General features: G+C 57.5%; 1 protein-coding gene across 2 annotated transcripts in view; it reads right to left on the reverse strand.

The window, feature by feature from the left end:
* Positions 1 to 21,242, reverse strand: part of pomca (proopiomelanocortin a) — a 340,782-nt gene that overhangs the window by 27,851 nt on the left and 291,689 nt on the right. The window lies entirely within an intron of this gene.

A 21,242-nucleotide genomic window follows, 5' to 3' on the forward strand; every position in this document is an offset into this window, starting at 1 on the left:
TGGCTGGACACAGGCTGGATACTGGCTGGACACTGGCTGGACACTGGCTGGAACAGGCTGGACACTGGCTGGACACTGGCTGGACACAGGCTGGATACTGGCTGGACACTGGCTGCACACTGGCTGGACACAGGCTGGACACTGGCTGGACACAGGCTGGACACTGGCTGGATACAGGCTGGACACTGGCTGGATAGAGGCTGGACACTGGCTGAACACAGGCTGAACACTGGCTGGATACTGGCTGGACACTGGCTGGACACTGGCTGGACACAGGCTGGACACAGGCTGGATACTGGCTGGACACTGGCTGGACACTGGCTGGACACAGGCTGGATACTGGCTGGACACTGGCTGGACACTGGCTGGAACAGGCTGGACACTGGATGGACACTGGCTGGACACAGGCTGGATACTGGCTGGACACTGGCTGGACACTGGCTGGACACAGGCTGGACACTGGCTGGACACTGGCTGGACACAGGCTGGACACAGGCTGGACACTGGCTGGACACAGGCTGGACACTGGCTGGATACAGGCTGGACACTGGCTGGACACAGGCTGGAAACAGTCTGGATACAGGCTGGACACTGGCTGGATACAGGCTGGACACTGGCTGGACACTGGCTGAACACTGGCTGGATACAGGCTGGACACTGGCTGGAACAGGCTGGAACAGGCTGGACACTGGCTGGATACTAGCTGGACACTGGCTGGAAAAGGCTGGAACAGGCTGGACACTGGCTGGACTCTGGCTGGATACTGGCTGGACACAGGATGGACACTGGCTGGACACTGGCTGGAACAGGCTGGACACAGGCTGGATACTGGCTGGATACTGGCTGGACACTGGCTGGATACAGGCTGGACACTGGCTGGATACTGGCTGGACACTGGCTGAACACTGGCTGGATACAGGCTGGACACTGGCTGGACACTGGCTGGACGCTGGCTGAACACTGGCTGGATACAGGCTGGACACTGGCTGGAACAGGCTGGATACTGGCTGGACACTGGCTGGAAAAGGCTGGAACAGGCTGGACACTGGCTGGATACAGGCTGGATACAGGCTGGACACTTGCTGGACACAGGCTGGACACTGGCTGGACACTGGCTGGATACAGGCTGGACACTGGCTGGACACTGGCTGGACACTGGCTGGATACAGGCTGGATACAGGCTGGACACTTGCTGGACACAGGCTGGACACTGGCTGGACACTGGCTGGATACAGGCTGGATACAGGCTGGACACTGGCTGGACACAGGCTGTATACTGGCTGGACACAGGCTGGACACTGGCAAGACACTGGCTGGACACTGGCTGGATACTGGCTGGATACAGGCTGGGCACTGGCTGGATACCGGCTGTACACTGGCTGTATACTGGCTGGATACAGGCTGGACACTGGCTGGATACTGGCTGGATACTGTCTGGACACTGGCAGGACACTGGCTGGACACTGGCTGGATACTGGCAGCACGCCGGCTGGACACTGGCTGGACTCTGCCTGGACTCTGGACACTGGCTGGAAACTGGCTACACATAGACTGGACACTGGCTGGACTAGGGAAGCTCAAGTATCCCTTTCAAATGCTGGCTGGACACTGGCTGGATACTGGCTGGACACAGGCTGGACACTGGCTGGACACTGGCTGGACACAGGCTGGACACACCCTGGACACTGGCTGGACACTGGCTGGACATTGGCTGGACACAGGCTGGACACTGGCTGGACACAGGCTGGACACTGGCTGGATACTGGCTGGACACAGGCTGGACACTGGCTGGACACAGGCTGGACACTGGCTGGACACAGGCTGGACACTGGCTGGACACAGGCTGGATACTGGCTGGACACAGGCTGGACACAGGCTGGACACTGGCTGGACACAGGCTGGACACTGGCTGGACACAGGCTGGACACTGGCTGGACACAGGCTGGATACTGGCTAGGTACAGGCTGTACACTGGCTGGACACAGGCTGGACACTGGCTGGACACTGGCTGGACACAGGCTGGAAACAGGCTGGACACATGCTGGACAATGGCTGGACACAGGCTGGACACAGGCTAGACACAGACTGGACACTGGCTGGAAACAGGCTGGACACAGGCTGGACACTGGCTGGATACTGGCTGGACACAGGCTGGACACAGGCTGGATACTGGCTGGACGCTGGCTGGACACAGGCTGGACACAGGCTGGACACTGGCTGGATACTGGCTGGACACAGGCTGGAAACAGGCTGGACACAGGCTGGACACAGGCTGCACACAGGCTGGACACTGGCTGGACACTGTCTGGACACAGGCTGGACACTGGCTGGATACTGCCTGGACACAGGCTGGATACTGGCTGGTCACTGGCTGGACACTGGCTGGACACAGGCTGGACACAGGCTGGACACTGGCTGGACACAGGCTGGACACTGGCTGGACACTGGCTGGACACAGGCTGGACACAGGCTGGACACTGGCTGGACACTGGCTGGACACAGGCTGGACACTGGCTGGATACTGGCTGGACACAGGCTAGACACAGGCTGGACACAGGCTGGATACTGGCTGGACACAGGCTGGACACTGGCTGGATACTGGCTGGACTCTGGATGGATACAGGCTGGATACAGGCTAGACACAGGCTGGACACAGGCTGGTCACTGGCTGGATACTGGCTGGGCACTGGCTGGATACTGGCTGGACACAGGCTGGGCACTGGCTGGATACTGGCTGGGCACTGGCTGGACACAGGCTGGACACAGGCTGGACACTGGCTGGAAACAGGCTGGATACTGGCTGGACACAGGCTGGACGCTGTCTGGATACTGGCTGGAAACTGGCTGGACTCTGGCTGGATACCGGCTGGACACTGGCTGGACACTGGCTGGACACTGGCTTGACACAGGCTAGACACAGGCTAGACACAGGCTGAACACTGGCTGGACACAGGCTGGATAGTGGCTGGACACAGGCTGGACACAGGCTGGACACAGGCTGGACACTGGCTGGACACAGGCTAGATACTGGCTGGACACTGGCTGGATACAGGCTGGATACAGGCTGGACACTGGCTGGATACAGGCTAGACACTGGCTGGATACTGGCTGGACACTGGCTGGATACTGGCTGGACACTGGCTGGATACTGCTGGATACTGGCTGGAAACAGGCTGGACACTGGCTAGACACAGGCTGGACACTGGCTGGATACAGGCTGGACACTGGCTGGATACTGGCTGGATACTGGCTGGATACAGGCTGGACACTGGCTGGATACTGGCTGGACACTGGCTGGATACTGGCTGGACACTGGCTGGATACTGGCTGGATACTGGCTGGATACAGGCTGGACACTGCTGGATACTGGCTGGAAACAGGCTGGACACTGGCTAGACACAGGCTGGACACTGGCTGGATACAGGCTGGACACTGGCTGGACACTGGCTGGATACTGGCTGGACACTGGCTGGATACTGGCTGGATACTGGCTGGACACTGGCTGGATACTGGCTGGATACTGGCTGGATACAGGCTGGACACTGGCTGGATACTGGCTGGACACTGGCTGGATACTGGCTGGACACTGGCTGGATACTGGCTGGATACTGGCTGGATACAGGCTGGACACTGCTGGATACTGGCTGGAAACAGGCTGGACACTGGCTAGACACAGGCTGGACACTGGCTGGATACAGGCTGGACACTGGCTGGACACTGGCTGGATACTGGCTGGACACTGGCTGGATACTGGCTGGACACTGGCTGGACACAGGCTGGACACTGGCTGGATACAGGCTGGACACTGGCTGGACACTGGCTGGAACAGGCTGGACACAGGCTGGATACAGGCTGGATACAGGCTGGACACTGGCTGGATACTGGCTGGATACAGGCTGGACACTGCTGGATACTGGCTGGAAACAGGCTGGACACTGGCTAGACACAGGCTGGACACTGGCTAGACACTGGCTGGATACTGGCTGGACACTGGCTGGATACAGTCTGGACACTGGCTGGACACTGGCTGGATACTGGCTGGACACTGGCTGGATACTGGCTGGACACTGGCTGGATACTGGCTGGATACAGGCTGGACATTGCTGGAGACTGGCTGGAAACAGGCTGGACACAGGCTGGACACTGGCTGGATGCTGGCTGGACACTGGCTCGTCACTGGCAGGACACAGGCTGGACACAGGCTGGACACAGGCTGGATACAGGCTGAACACAGGCTGGACACTGGCTGGATACTGGCTGGATACAGGCTGGACACAGGCTGGTCACTGGCTGGGTACTGGCTGGACACAGGCTGGACACTGGCTGGACACTGGCTGGAAACTGGCTGGACACTGGCTGGATACTGGCTGGATACAGGCTGGACACAGGCTGGACACTGGCTGGACACTGGCTGGATACAGGCTGGACATTGGCTGGACACTGGCTGAGCACAAACTGGACACTGGCTGGACACAGGCTGGAACAGGCTGGACAGAGGCTGGACACAGGCTGGACACTGGCTGGATACTCGCTAGACACTGGCTGGATACAGGCTGGATACTGGCTGGTCACTGGCTGGATACAGGCTGGACACTGGCTGGACACAGGCTGGATACAGGCTGGACACTGGCTGAATACTGGCTGGATACAGGCTGGACACTGGCTGGACGCAGGGTGGACACAGGCTGGACACTGGCTGGAAACTGGCTGGACACTGGCTGGACACTGGCTGGAAACTGGCTGGACACAGGCTGGATACAGGCTGGACACAGGCTGGACACTGGCTGGATACTTGCTGGATACAGGCTGGAGACAGGCTGGACACTGTCTGGATAATGGCTGGACACTGGCTGGTCACTGGCTGGACACTGGCTGGATACTGGACACAGGCTGGACACTGGCTGGACACTGGCTGGAAACTGGCTGGACACTGGCTGGATACTGGCTGGATACAGGCTGGACACAGGCTGGACACTGGCTGGACACTGGCTGGATACAGGCTGGACACTGGCTGGACACAGGCTGGACACTGGCTGCGCACAAACTGGACACTGGCTGGACACAGGCTGGAACAGGCTGGACAGACGCTGGACACAGGCTGGACACTGGCTGGATACTCGCTAGACACTGCCTGGATACAGGCTGGATACTGGCTGGTCACTGGCTGGATGCAGGCTGGACACTGGCTGGACACAGGCTGGATACAGGCTGGACACTGGCTGGATACTGGCTGGATACAGGCTGGACACTGGCTGGACACAGGCTGGACACAGGCTGGACATTGGCTGGACACAGGCTGGACACTGGCTGGAAACTGGCTGGACACTGGCTGGAAACTGGCTGGACACAGGCTGGACACTGGCTGGATACTGGCTGAATACTGGCTGGATACAGGCTGGACACTGGCTGGACACTGGCTGGACAATGGCTGGATACAGGCTGGACACTGGCTGGACACTGGCTGGATACAGGCTGGACACTGGCTGGATAGAGGCTGGACACTGGCTGAACACAGGCTGAACACTGGCTGGATACTGGCTGGATACTGGCTGGACACTGGCTGGAACAGGCTGGACACTGGCTGGACACAGGCTGGACACAGGCTGGACACTGGCTGGACACAGGCTAGATACTGGCTGGACACTGGTTGGATACAGGCTGGATACAGGCTGGACACTGGCTGGATACAGGCTAGACACTGGCTGGATACTGGCTGGACACTGGCTGGATACTGGCTGGACACTGGCTGGATACTGCTGGATACTGGCTGGAAACAGGCTGGACACTGGCTAGACACAGGCTGGACACTGGCTGGATACAGGCTGGACACTGGCTGGACACTGGCTGGATACTGGCTGGACACTGGCTGGATACTGGCTGGATACTGGCTGGATACAGGCTGGACACTGGCTGGATACTGGCTGGACACTGGCTGGATACTGGCTGGTCACTGGCTGGATACTGGCTGGATACTGGCTGGATACAGGCTGGACACTGCTGGATACTGGCTGGAAACAGGCTGGACACTGGCTAGACACAGGCTGGACACTGGCTGGATACAGGCTGGACACTGGCTGGACACTGGCTGGATACTGGCTGGACACTGGCTGGATACTGGCTGGACACTGGCTGGACACAGGCTGGACACTGACTGGATACAGGCTGGACACTGGCTGGACACTGGCTGGAACAGGCTGGACACAGGCTGGATACAGGCTGGATACAGGCTGGACACTGGCTGGATACTGGCTGGATACAGGCTGGACACTGCTGGATACTGGCTGGAAACAGGCTGGACACTGGCTAGACACAGGCTGGACACTGGCTAGACACTGGCTGGATACTGGCTGGACACTGGCTGGATACAGTCTGGACACTGGCTGGACACTGGCTGGATACTGGCTGGACACTGGCTGGATACTGGCTGGACACTGGCTGGATACTGGCTGGATACAGGCTGGACATTGCTGGAGACTGGCTGGAAACAGGCTGGACACAGGCTGGACACTGGCTGGATGCTGGCTGGACACTGGCTCGTCACTGGCAGGACACAGGCTGGACACAGGCTGGACACAGGCTGGATACAGGCTGAACACAGGCTGGACACTGGCTGGATACTGGCTGGATACAGGCTGGACACAGGCTGGTCACTGGCTGGGTACTGGCTGGACACAGGCTGGACACTGGCTGGACACTGGCTGGAAACTGGCTGGACACTGGCTGGATACTGGCTGGATACAGGCTGGACACAGGCTGGACACTGGCTGGACACTGGCTGGATACAGGCTGGACATTGGCTGGACACTGGCTGAGCACAAACTGGACACTGGCTGGACACAGGCTGGAACAGGCTGGACAGAGGCTGGACACAGGCTGGACACTGGCTGGATACTCGCTAGACACTGGCTGGATACAGGCTGGATACTGGCTGGTCACTGGCTGGATACAGGCTGGACACTGGCTGGACACAGGCTGGATACAGGCTGGACACTGGCTGAATACTGGCTGGATACAGGCTGGACACTGGCTGGACGCAGGGTGGACACAGGCTGGACACTGGTTGGAAACTGGCTGGACACTGGCTGAACACTGGCTGGAAACTGGCTGGACACAGGCTGGATACAGGCTGGACACAGGCTGGACACTGGCTGGATACTTGCTGGATACAGGCTGGAGACAGGCTGGACACTGTCTGGATAATGGCTGGACACTGGCTGGTCACTGGCTGGACACTGGCTGGATACTGGACACAGGCTGGACACTGGCTGGACACTGGCTGGAAACTGGCTGGACACTGGCTGGATACTGGCTGGATACAGGCTGGACACAGGCTGGACACTGGCTGGACACTGGCTGGATACAGGCTGGACACTGGCTGGACACAGGCTGGACACTGGCTGCGCACAAACTGGACACTGGCTGGACACAGGCTGGAACAGGCTGGACAGACGCTGGACACAGGCTGGACACTGGCTGGATACTCGCTAGACACTGCCTGGATACAGGCTGGATACTGGCTGGTCACTGGCTGGATGCAGGCTGGACACTGGCTGGACACAGGCTGGATACAGGCTGGACACTGGCTGGATACTGGCTGGATACAGGCTGGACACTGGCTGGACACAGGCTGGACACAGGCTGGACATTGGCTGGACACAGGCTGGACACTGGCTGGAAACTGGCTGGACACTGGCTGGAAACTGGCTGGACACAGGCTGGACACTGGCTGGATACTGGCTGAATACTGGCTGGATACAGGCTGGACACTGGCTGGACACTGGCTGGACAATGGCTGGATACAGGCTGGACACTGGCTGGACACTGGCTGGATACAGGCTGGACACTGGCTGGATAGAGGCTGGACACTGGCTGGACACAGGCTGGACACTGGCTGGATACAGGCTGGACACTGGCTGGACACTGGTTGGAAAAGGCTGGAACAGGCTGGAACAGGCGGGACACTGGCTGGAGACAGGCTGGACACTGGCTGGACACAGGCTGGACACTGGCTGGACACTGGCTGGATACAGGCTGGACACTGGCTGGACACTGGTTGGATACAGGCTGGACACTGGCTGGTCACTGGCTGGACACAGGCTGGATACTGGCTGGACACTGGCTGGATACAGGCTGGATACAGGCTGGACACTGGCTGGACACTGGCAGGCCACAGGCTGGATACTGGCTGGACACAGGCTGGACACTGGCAAGACACTGGCTGGATACTGGCTGGACACTGGCTGGATACTGGCTGGACACTGGCTGGATACTGGCTGGACACTGACAGGACACTGGCTGGACACTGGCTGGACACAGGCTGGACACTGGCTGGACACAGGCTGGATACTGGCTGGACACTGGCTGGACACTGGCTGGAACAGGCTGGACACTGGCTGGACACTGGCTGGACACAGGCTGGATACTGGCTGGACACTGGCTGGACACTGGCTGGACACAGGCTGGACACTGGCTGGACACTGGCTGGACACAGGCTGGACACAGGCTGGACACTGGCTGGACACAGGCTGGACACTGGCTGGATACAGGCTGGACACTGGCTGGAAAAGGCTGGAACCGGCTGGAACAGGCTGGACACTGGCTGGAGACAGGCTGGACACTGGCTGGACACAGGCTGGACACTGGCTGGACACTGGCTGGATACAGGCTGGACACTGGCTGGACACTGGCTGGATACAGGCTGGACACTGGCTGGATACAGGCTGGATACAGGCTGGACACTGGCTGGACACTGGCTGGACACAGGCTGGATACTGGCTGGGCACAGGCTGGACACTGGCAAGACACTGGCTGGACACTGGCTGGATACTGGCTGGACACTGGCTGGACACAGGCTGGACACAGGCTGGAAAAGGCTGGAACAGGCTGGACACTGGCCGGGTACTGGCTGGATACTGGCAGCACGCCGGCTGGACACTGGCTGGACTCTGTCTGGACTCTGGACACTGGCTGGAAACTGGCTACACATAGACTGGACACTGGCTGGACTAGGGAAGCTCAAGTATCCCTTTCAAATGCTGGCTGGACACTGGCTGGATACTGGCTGGACACAGGCTGGACACTGGCTGGACACTGGCAGGACACTGGCTGGACACTGGCTGGATACTGGCAGCACGCCGGCTGGACACTGGCTGGACTCTGTCTGGACTCTGGACACTGGCTGGAAACTGGCTACACATAGACTGGACACTGGCTGGACTAGGGCAGCTCAAGTATCCCTTTCAAATGCTGGCTGGACACTGGCTGGATACTGGCTGGACACAGGCTGGACACACCCTGGACACTGGCTGGACATTGGCTGGACACTGGCTGGACATTGGCTGGACACTGGCTGGATACTGGCTGGATACTGTCTAGACACAGGCTGGATACTGGCTGGACACAGGCTGGATACTGGCTAGACACAGGCTGGACACTGGCTGGACACTGGCTGGACATTGGCTGGACACTGGCTGGATACTGGCTGGATACTGGCTAGACACAGGCTGGATACTGGCTGGATACTGGCTGGACAGAGGCTGGATACTGGCTGGACACTGGCTGGATACTGGCTAGACACAGGCTGGATACTGGCTGGATACTGGCTGGATACTGGCTGGACAGAGGCTGGATACTGGCTGGACACTGGCTGGATACTGGCTAGACACAGGCTGGATACTGGCTGGATACTGGCTAGACACAGGCTGGATACTGGCTGGACACTGGCTGGACAGAGGCTGGATACTGGCTGGACACTGGCTGGATACTGGCTAGACACAGGCTGGATACTGGCTGGATACTGGCTAGACACAGGCTGGATACTGGCTGGACACTGGCTGGATACTGGCTAGACACAGGCTGGATACTGGCTAGACACAGGCTGGAAACAGGCTGGACACTGGCTGGACACTGGCTGGACACAGGCTGGACACTGGCTGGACACTGGCTGGACACAGGCTGGACACAGGCTGGATACTGGCTGGACACAGGCTGGACACACGATGCCAGATGTAATGATGGCAAACATTGTATCCTAGTTCAGGCGTAATTACCAGCCGGTCAGTGTAACCCCAGTGGTGAGAAAATCCTTGGGAATAATTCTGGTGGGGTGCGATGAATCTTCATTTCGAAAGGAGTGGACTCATCAAAGACAGTGAGACTGGATTTGTGAGGAGAAGGCGGTGTCTGGCTAACATTGATATTTCAATGTTGTATATTCCAGCAAAGCACCCACAAGGCAGACTGGTCACCACACATCGTGAATTGCATCGAAAATCGGCTCGGGTGCAGGGAGTGAAGGGGAGTTTGTGAATGTGAGGATGATTGATATATGATTGAGAGGGCTCCGTGTTGGATCAGGTGGGATTGACAGGGCTCCGTGTTGGATCAGGTGGGATTGACAGGGCTCCGTGTTGGATCAGGTGGGATTGAGAGGGCTCCGTGTTGGATCAGGTGGGAATGAGAGGGCTCCGTGTTGGATCAGGTGGGATTGACAGGGCTCAGTGTTGGATCAGGTGGGAATGAGAGGGCTCCGTGTTGGATCAGGTGGGATTGACAGGGCTCAGTGTTGGATCAGGTGGGATTGAGAGGGCTCCGTGTTGGATCAGGTGGGATTGACAGGGCTCAGTGTGGATCAGGTGGGATTGACAGGGAGCAGTGTTGGATCAGGTGGGATTGACAGAGCTCCGTGTTGGATCAGGTGGGATTGACAGGGCTCAGTGTTGGATCAGGTGGGATTGAGAGGGCTCAGTGTTGGATCAGGTGGGATTGACAGGGCTCAGTGTTGGATCAGGTGGGATTGACAGGGAGCAGTGTTGGATCAGGTGGGATTGACAGGGCTCCGTGTTGGATCAGGTGGGATTGACAGGGCTCCGTGTTGGATCAGGTGGGATTGACAGGGCTCCGTGTTGGATCAGTTGGGATTCACAGGGCTCAGTGTTGGATCAGGTGGGGTTGACAGGGCTCAGTGTTGTATCAGGTGGGATTGACAGGGCTCCGTGTTGGATCAGGTGGGATTGACAGGGCTCAGTGTTGGATCAGGTGGGATTGAGAGGGCTCCGTGTTGGATCAGGTGGGATTGACAGGGCTCCGTGTTGGATCAGGTGGGATTGACAGGGCTCCGTGTTGGATCAGGTGGGATTGACAGGGCTCAGTGTTGGATCAGGTGGGATTCACAGGGCTCCGTGTTGGCTCAGGTGGGATTGAGAGGGCTCCGTGTTGGATCAGGTGGGATTCACAGGGCTCCGTGTTGGATCAGGTGGGATTGACAGGGCTCAGTGTTGGATCAGGTGGGATTGACAGAGCTCAGTGCTGGATCAGGTGGGATTCACAGGGCTCAGTGTTGGATCAGGTGGGATTGAGAGGGCTCCGTGTTGGATCAGGTGGGATTGACAGGGCTCCGTGTTGGATCAGGTGGGATTGACAGGGCTCCGTGTTGGATCAGGTGGGATTGACAGGGCTCAGTGTTGGATCAGGTGGGATTCACAGGGCTCCGTGTTGGCTCAGGTGGGATTGAGAGGGCTCCGTGTTGGATCAGGTGGGATTCACAGGGCTCCGTGTTGGATCAGGTGGGATTGACAGGGCTCAGTGTTGGATCAGGTGGGATTGACAGAGCTCAGTGCTGGATCAGCTGGGATTCACAGGGCTCAGTGTTGGATCAGTTGGGATTGAGAGGGCTCCATGTTGGATCAGGTGGGATTGAGAGGGCTCCGTGTTGGATCAGGTGGGATTCACAGGGCTCCGTGTTGGCTCAGGTGGGATTGACAGGGCTCAGTGTTGGATCAGGTGGGATTGAGAGGGCTCCGTGTTGGATCAGGTGGGATTGACAGGGCTCCGTGTTGGATCAGGTGGGATTGACAGGGCTCCGTGTTGGATCAGGTGGGATTGACAGGGCTCAGTGTTGGATCAGGTGGGATTCACAGGGCTCCGTGTTGGCTCAGGTGGGATTGAGAGGGCTCCGTGTTGGATCAGGTGGGATTCACAGGGCTCCGTGTTGGATCAGGTGGGATTGACAGGGCTCAGTGTTGGATCAGGTGGGATTGACAGAGCTCAGTGCTGGATCAGCTGGGATTCACAGGGCTCAGTGTTGGATCAGTTGGGATTGAGAGGGCTCCATGTTGGATCAGGTGGGATTGAGAGGGCTCCGTGTTGGATCAGGTGGGATTCACAGGGCTCCGTGTTGGCTCAGGTGGGATTGACAGGGCTCAGTGTTGCATCAGGTGGGATTGAGAGGGCCCCGTGTTGGATCAGGTGGGATTGACAGGGCTCCGTGTTGGATCAGGTGGGATTGACAGGGCTCAGTGTTGGATCAGGTGGGATTGACAGGGCTCCGTGTTGGATCAGGTGGGATTGACAGGGCTCAGTGCTGGATCAGGTGGGATTGAGAGAGCTCCGTGTTGGCTCAGGTGGGATTGACAGGGCTCCGTGTTGGATCAGGTGGGATTGACAGGGCTCAGTGTTGGATCAGGTGGGATTCACAGGGCTCCGTGTTGGCTCAGGTGGGATTGACAGGGCTCCGTGTTGGATCAGGTGGGATTGACAGGGCTCAGTGTTGGATCAGGTGGAATTGACAGGGCTCCGTGTTGGATCAGGTGGGATTGAGAGGGCTGATTGTTGGATCAGGTGGGATTGACAGGGCTCAGAGTTGGATCAGGTGGGATTGACAGGGATCAGTGTTGGATCAGGTGGGATTGACAGGGCTCCGTGTTGGATCAGGTGGGATTGAGAGGGCTCCGTGTTGGATCAGGTGGGATTGACAGGGCTCAGTGTTGGATCAGGTGGGATTGACAGGGCTCCGTGTTGGATCAGGTGGGATTGAGAGGGCTCCGTGTTGGATCAGGTGGGATTCACAGGGCTCCGTGTTGGATCAGGTGGGATTGACAGGGCTCAGTGTTGGATCAGGTGGGATTGACAGGGCTCCGTGTTGGCTCAGGTGGGATTGACAGGGCTCCGTGTTGGATCAGGTGGGATTGACAGGGCTCCGTGTTGGATCAGGTGGGATTCACAGGGCTCCGTGTTGGCTCAGGTGGGATTGACAGGGCTCCGTGTTGGATCAGGTGGGATTGACAGGGCTCCGTGTTGGATCAGGTGGGATTCACAGGGCTCCGTGTTGGCTCAGGTGGGATTGACAGGGCTCCGTGTTGGATCAGGTGGGATTGACAGGGCTCAGTGTTGGATCAGGTGGGATTGACAGGGCTCCGTGTTGGATCAGGTGGGATTGACAGGGCTCCGTGTTGGATCAGGTGGGATTGACAGGGCTCCGTGTTGGATCAGGTGGGATTGACAGGGCTCAGTGCTGGATCAGGTGGGATTGACAGGGCTCCGTGTTGGATCAGGTGGGATTGAGAGGGCTCCGTGTTGGATCAGGTGGGATTGACAGGGCTGATTGTTGGATCAGGTGGGATTGACAGGGCTCAGAGTTGGATCAGGTGGGATTGACAGAGCTCAGTGTTGAATCAGGTGGGATTCACAGGGCTCCGTGTTGGATCAGGAGGGATTGACAGGGCTCCGTGTTGGATCAGGTGGGATTGACAGGGCTCCGTGTTGGATCCAATGGGATTCACAGGGCTCCATGTTGGATCAGGTGGGATTCACAGGGCTCAGTGTTGGATCAGGTGGGATTGACAGGGCTCCGTGTTGGATCAGGTGGGATTGACAGGGCTCCGTGTTGGATCAGGTGGGATTGAGAGGGCTCCGTGTTGGATCAGGTGGGATTGACAGGGCTCCGTGCTGGATGAGGTGGGATTGACAGGGATCAGTGTTGGATCCAATGGGATTCACAGGGCTCCGTGTTGGATCAGGTGGGATTGACAGGGCTCCGTGTTGGATCAGGTGGGATTGACAGGGCTCCGTGTTGGATCAGGTGGGATTGACAGGGCTCCGTGCTGGATCAGGTGGGATTGACAGGGCTCCGTGTTGGATCAGGTGGGATTGACAGGGCTCCGTGTTGGATCAGGTGGGATTGACAGGGCTCGTGTTGGATCAGGTGGGATTGACAGGGCTCAGTGTTGGATCAGGTGGGATTGAGAGGGCTCAGTGTTGGATCAGGTGGGATTGACAGGGCTGATTGTTGGATCAGGTGGGATTGACAGGGCTCAGAGTTGGATCAGGTGGGATTGACAGGGATCAGTGTTGGATCCAATGGGATTCACAGGGCTCCATGTTGGATCAGGTGGGATTCACAGGTCTCCGTGTTGGATCAGGTGGGATTGAGAGGGCTTCGTGTTGGATCAGGTGGGATTCACAGGGCTCCGTGTTGGATCAGGTGGGATTGACAGGGCTCAGTGTTGGATCAGGTGGGATTCACAGGGCTCCTTGTTGGCTCAGGTGGGATTGACAGGGCTCCGTGTTGGATCAGGTGGGATTGACAGGGCTCCGTGTTGGATCAGGTGGGATTGACAGGGCTCAGTGTTGGATCAGGTGGGATTGACAGGGCTCCGTGTTGGATCAGGTGGGATTGACAGGGCTCAGTGCTGGATCAGGTGGGATTGACAGGGCTCAGTGTTGGATCAGGTGGGATTGAGAGGGCTCCGTGTTGGATCAGGTGGGATTGACAGGGCTCCGTGTTGGATCAGGTGGGATTGAGAGGGCTCCGTGTTGGATCAGGTGGGATTGACAGGGCTCCGTGTTGGATCAGGTGGGATTGACAGGGCTCCGTGTTGGATCAGGTGGGATTGAGAGGGCTCCGTGTTGGATCAGGTGGGATTGACAGGGCTGATTGTTGGATCAGGTGGGATTGACAGGGCTCAGAGTTGGATCAGGTGGGATTGACAGGGCTCGGTGTTGGATCAGGTGGGATTGACAGGGCTCAGTGTTGAATCAGGTGGGATTCACAGGGCTCCGTGTTGGATCAGGTGGGAGTGACAGGGCTCCGTGTTGGATCAGGTGGGATTCACAGGGCTCCGTGTTGGATCAGGTGGGATTGACAGGGCTCCGTGTTGGATCAGGAGGGATTGACAGGGCTCCGTGCTGGATGAGGTGGGATTGACAGGGATCAGTGTTGGATCCAATGGGATTCACAGGGCTCCATGTTGGATCAGGTGGGATTCACAGGGCTCATGTTGGATCAGGTGGGATTGACAGGGCTCCGTGTTGGATCAGGTGGGATTGAGAGGGCTCCGTGTTAGATCAGGTGGGATTGACAGGGCTCCGTGCTGGATGAGGTGGGATTGACAGGGCTCAGTGTTGGATTAGGTGGGATTGACAGGGCTCCGTGTTGAATCAGGTGGGATTGACAGGGCTCCGTGCTGGATGAGGTGGGATTGACAGGGATCAGTGTTGGATCCAATGGGATTCACAGGGCTCCCTGTTGGATCAGGTGGGATTGACAGGGCTCCGTGTTGGATCAGGTGGGATTGACAGGGCTCCGTGTTGGATCAGGTGGGATTGACAGGGTTCCGTGTTGGCTCAGGTGGGATTGACAGGGCTCAGTGTTGGATCAGTTGGGATTGAGAGGGCTCCGTGTTGGATCAGGTGGGATTGACAGGGCTCAGTGTTGGATCAGGTGGGATTGACAGGGCTCCGTGTTGGCTCAGGTGGGATTGACAGGGCTCCGTGTTGGATCAGGTGGGATTGACAGGGCTCCGTGTTGGATCAGGTGGGATTCACAGGGCTCCGTGTTGGCTCAGGTGGGATTGACAGGGCTCCGTGTTGGATCAGGTGGGATTGACAGGGCTCCGTGTTGGATCAGGTGGGATTCACAGGGCTCCGTGTTGGCTCAGGTGGGATTGACAGGGCTCCGTGTTGGAGCAGGTGGGATTGACAGGGCTCAGTGTTGGATCAGGTGGGATTGACAGGGCTCCGTGTTGGATCAGGTGGGATTGACAGGGCTCCGTGTTGGATCAGGTGGGATTGACAGGGCTCCGTGTTGGATCAGGTGGGATTGACAGGGCTCAGTGCTGGATCAGGTGGGATTGACAGGGCTCCGTGTTGGATCAGGTGGGATTGAGAGGGCTCCGTGTTGGATCAGGTGGGATTGACAGGGCTGATTGTTGGATCAGGTGGGATTGACAGGGCTCAGAGTTGGATCAGGTGGGATTGACAGAGCTCAGTGTTGAATCAGGTGGGATTCACAGGGCTCCGTGTTGGATCAGGAGGGATTGACAGGGCTCCGTGTTGGATCAGGTGGGATTGACAGGGCTCCGTGTTGGATCCAATGGGATTCACAGGGCTCCATGTTGGATCAGGTGGGATTCACAGGGCTCAGTGTTGGATCAGGTGGGATTGACAGGGCTCCGTGTTGGATCAGGTGGGATTGACAGGGCTCCGTGTTGAATCAGGTGGGATTGAGAGGGCTCCGTGTTGGATCAGGTGGGATTGACAGGGCTCCGTGCTGGATGAGGTGGGATTGACAGGGATCAGTGTTGGATCCAATGGGATTCACAGGGCTCCGTGTTGGATCAGGTGGGATTGACAGGGCTCCGTGTTGGATCAGGTGGGATTGACAGGGCTCCGTGTTGGATCAGGTGGGATTGACAGGGCTCCGTGCTGGATCAGGTGGGATTGACAGGGCTCCGTGTTGGATCAGGTGGGATTGACAGGGCTCGTGTTGGATCAGGTGGGATTGACAGGGCTCCGTGTTGGATCAGGTGGGATTGACAGGGCTCGTGTTGGATCAGGTGGGATTGACAGGGCTCAGTGTTGGATCAGGTGGGATTGAGAGGGCTCAGTGTTGGATCAGGTGGGATTGACAGGGCTGATTGTTGGATCAGGTGGGATTGACAGGGCTCAGAGTTGGATCAGGTGGGATTGACAGGGATCAGTGTTGGATCCAATGGGATTCACAGGGCTCCATGTTGGATCAGGTGGGATTCACAGGTCTCCGTGTTGGATCAGGTGGGATTGAGAGGGCTTCGTGTTGGATCAGGTGGGATTCACAGGGCTCCGTGTTGGATCAGGTGGGATTGACAGGGCTCAGTGTTGGATCAGGTGGGATTCACAGGGCTCCTTGTTGGCTCAGGTGGGATTGACAGGGCTCCGTGTTGGATCAGGTGGGATTGACAGGGCTCCGTGTTGGATCAGGTGGGATTGACAGGGCTCAGTGTTGGATCAGGTGGGATTGACAGGGCTCCGTGTTGGATCAGGTGGGATTGACAGGGCTCAGTGCTGGATCAGGTGGGATTGACAGGGCTCAGTGTTGGATCAGGTGGGATTGAGAGGGCTCCGTGTTGGATCAGGTGGGATTGACAGGGCTCCGTGTTGGATCAGGTGGGATTGAGAGGGCTCCGTGTTGGATCAGGTGGGATTGACAGGGCTCCGTGTTGGATCAGGTGGGATTGACAGGGCTCCGTGTTGGATCAGGTGGGATTGAGAGGGCTCCGTGTTGGATCAGGTGGGATTGACAGGGCTGATTGTTGGATCAGGTGGGATTGACAGGGCTCAGAGTTGGATCAGGTGGGATTGACAGGGCTCCGTGTTGGATCAGGTGGGATTGACAGGGCTCAGTGTTGAATCAGGTGGGATTCACAGGGCTCCGTGTTGGATCAGGTGGGAGTGACAGGGCTCCGTGTTGGATCAGGTGGGATTCACAGGGCTCCGTGTTGGATCAGGTGGGATTGACAGGGCTCCGTGCTGGATGAGGTGGGATTGACAGGGATCAGTGTTGGATCCAATGGGATTCACAGGGCTCCATGTTGGATCAGGTGGGATTCACAGGGCTCAGTGTTGGATCAGGTGGGATTGACAGGGCTCCGTGTTGGATCAGGTGGGATTGAGAGGGCTCAGTGTTGGATCAGGTGGGATTGACAGGGCTCCGTGCTGGATGAGGTGGGATTGACAGGGCTCAGTGTTGGATTAGGTGGGATTGACAGGGCTCCGTGTTGAATCAGGTGGGATTGACAGGGCTCCGTGCTGGATGAGGTGGGATTGACAGGGATCAGTGTTGGATCCAATGGGATTCACAGGGCTCCCTGTTGGATCAGGTGGGATTGACAGGGCTCCGTGTTGGATCAGGTGGGATTGACAGGGCTCCGTGTTGGATCAGGTGGGATTCACAGGGCTCCGTGTTGGATCAGGTGGGATTGACAGGGCTCAGTGTTGGATCAGGTGGGATTGACAGGGCTCCGTGTTGGCTCAGGTGGGATTGACAGGGCTCCGTGTTGGATCAGGTGGGATTGACAGGGCTCCGTGTTGGATCAGGTGGGATTCACAGGGCTCCGTGTTGGCTCAGGTGGGATTGACAGGGCTCCGTGTTGGATCAGGTGGGATTGACAGGGCTCCGTGTTGGATCAGGTGGGATTCACAGGGCTCCGTGTTGGCTCAGGTGGGATTGACAGGGCTCCGTGTTGGATCAGGTGGGATTGACAGGGCTCCGTGTTGGATCAGGTGGGATTCACAGGGCTCAGTGTTGAATCAGGTGGGATTGACAGGGCTCCGTGTTGGATCAGGTGGGATTGACAGGGCTCCGTGTTGAATCAGGTGGGATTGAGAGGGCTCCGTGTTGGATCAGGTGGGATAGACAGGGCTCAGTGTTGGATCAGGTGGGATTGACAGGGCTCAGTGTTGGATCAGGTGGGATTGACAGAGCTCAGTGTTGGATCAGGTGGGATTGACAAGGCTCCGTGTTGGATCAGGTGGGATTCACAGGGCTCAGTGTTGAATTAGGTGGGATTGAGAGGGCTCCGTGTTGGATCAGGTGGGATTGACAGGGCTCCGTGTTGGATCAGGTGGGATTGACAGGGCTCAGTGTTGAATCAGGTGGGATTGACAGGGCTCCGTGTTGGATCAGGTGGGATTGACAGGGCTCAGTGTTGGATCAGGTGGGATTGACATGCCTCAGTGTTGAATCAGGTGGGATTGACAGGGCTCCGTGTTGGATCAGGTGGGATTGACAAGGCTCCGTGTTGGATCAGGTGGGATTGACATGCCTCAGTGTTGAATCAGGTGGGATTGACAGGGCTCCGTGTTGGATCAGGTGGGATTGACAGGGCTCAGTGTTGGATCAGGTGGGATTGACAGGGCTCAGTGTTGGATCAGGTGGGATTGAGAGGGCTCAGTGTTGGACCAGGTGGGATTGAGAGGGCTCAGTGTTGGACCAGGTGGGATTGAGAGAGCTCCGTGTTGGATCAGGTGGGAGTGACAGGGCTCCGTGTTGGATCAGGTGGGATTCACAGGGCTCCGTGTTGGATCAGGTGGGATTGAGAGGGCTCAGTGTTGGATCAGGTGGGATTGACAGGGCTCAGTGTTGGATCAGTTGGGATTGAGAGGGCTCAGTGTTGGATCAGGTGGGATTGACAGGGCTCCGTGTTGGATCAGGTGGGATTGACAGGGCTCCGTGTTTGATCAGTTGGGATTCACAGGGCTCCGTGTTTGATCAGGTGGGATTGACAGAGCTTCGTGTTGGATCAGGTGGAATTCACAGGGCTCAGTGTTGGATCAGGTGGGATTGACAGGGCTCAGTGTTGGATCAGTTGGGATTGACAGGGCTCCGTGTTGGATCAGGTGGGATTGACAGGGCTCAGTGTTGGATCAGGTGGGATTGAGAGGGCTCAGTTTTGGATCAGGTGGGATTGACAGGGCTCCGTGTTGGATCAGGTGGGATTGACTGGGCTCCGTGTTGGATCAGGTGGGATTGACAGGGATCAGTGTTGGATCAGGTGGGATTGACAGGGCTCAGTGTTGGATCAGGTGGGATTGACAGGGCTTCGTGTTGGATCAGGTGGGATTGACAGGGCTTCGTGTTGGATCAGGTGGGATTGACAAGGCTCAGTGTTGGATCAGGTGGGATTGACAGGGCTCAGTGTTGGATCAGGTGGGATTCACAGGGCTCCGTGTTGGATCAGGTGGGATTGACAGGGCTCAGTGTTGGATCAGTTGGGATTGACAGGGCTCCGTGTTGGATCAGGTGGGTTTGACAGGGCTCAGTGTTGGATCAGTTGGGATTCACAGGACTCCGTGTTGGATCAGGTGGGATTGACAGGGCTCAGTGTTGGATCAGGTGGAATTCACAGGGCTCAGTGTTGGATCAGGTGGGATTGACAGGGCTCAGTGTTGGATCAGGTGGGATTGACAGAGCTCAGTGTTGGATCAGGTGGGATTGACAGGGCTCCATGTTGGATCAGGTGGGATTGAGAGGGCTCCGTGTTGGATCAGGTGGGATTGACAGAGCTCAGTGTTGAATCAGCTGGGATTCACAGGGCTCAGTGTTGTATCAGGTGGGATTGAGACGGCTCAGTGTTGGATCAGTTGGGATTGACAGGGCTCAGTGTTGGATCAGCTGGGATTCACAGGGCTCAGTGTTGTATCAGGTGGGATTGACAGAGCTCAGTGTTGAATCAGCTGGGATTCACAGGGCTCCGTGTTGGATCAGCTGGGATTCACAGGGCTCAGTGTTGTATCAGGTGGGATTGACAGAGCTCAGTGATGAATCAGCTGGGATTCACAGGGCTCAGTGTTGGATCAGGTGGGATTGAGAGGGCTCCGTGTTGGATCAGGTGGGATTGACAGAGCTCAGTGTTGAATCAGCTGGGATTCACAGAGCTCAGTGTTGTATCAGGTGGGATTGAGACGGCTCCGTGTTGGATCAGTTGGGATTGAGAGGGCTCCGTGTTGTATCAGGTGGGGTTGAGACGGCTCCGTGTTGGATCAGGTGGGATTGAGAGAGCTCAGTGTTGGATCAGGTGGGATTGACTGGGCTCCGTGTTGGATCAGGTGGGATTGACTGGGCTCCGTGTTGGATCAGGTGGGATTGACAGGGATCAGTGTTGGATCAGGTGGGATTGACAGGGCTCCGTGTTGGATCAGGTGGGATTGACAGGGCTTCGTGTTGGATCAGGTGGGATTGACAGGGCTTCGTGTTGGATCAGGTGGGATTGACAAGGCTCAGTGTTGGATCAGGTGGGATTGACAGGGCTCAGTGTTGGATCAGGTGGGATTTACAGGGCTCCGTGTTGGATCAGGTGGGATTGACAGGGCTCAGTGTTGGATCAGGTGGGATTGACAAGGCTCAGTGTTGGATCAAGTGGGATTGACAGGGCTCAGTGTTGGATCAGGTGGGATTGAGAGGGCTCATTGTTGGACCAGGTGGGATTGAGAGGGCTCAGTGTTGGACCAGGTGGGATTGAGAGAGCTCCGTGTTGGATCAGGTGGGATTCACAGGGCTCCGTGTTGGATCAGGTGGGATTGACAGGGCTCCGTGTTGGATCAGGTGGGATTGACAGGGATCAGTGTTGGATCAGGTGGGATTGACAGGGCTCCGTGTTGGATCAGGTGGGATTGACAGAGCTCCGTGTTGGATCAGGTGGAATTCA

The sequence above is a fragment of the Scyliorhinus torazame genome, chromosome 1 (genome assembly GCF_047496885.1).
Source record: "Scyliorhinus torazame isolate Kashiwa2021f chromosome 1, sScyTor2.1, whole genome shotgun sequence".
Lineage (NCBI taxonomy): Eukaryota > Metazoa > Chordata > Chondrichthyes > Carcharhiniformes > Scyliorhinidae > Scyliorhinus > Scyliorhinus torazame.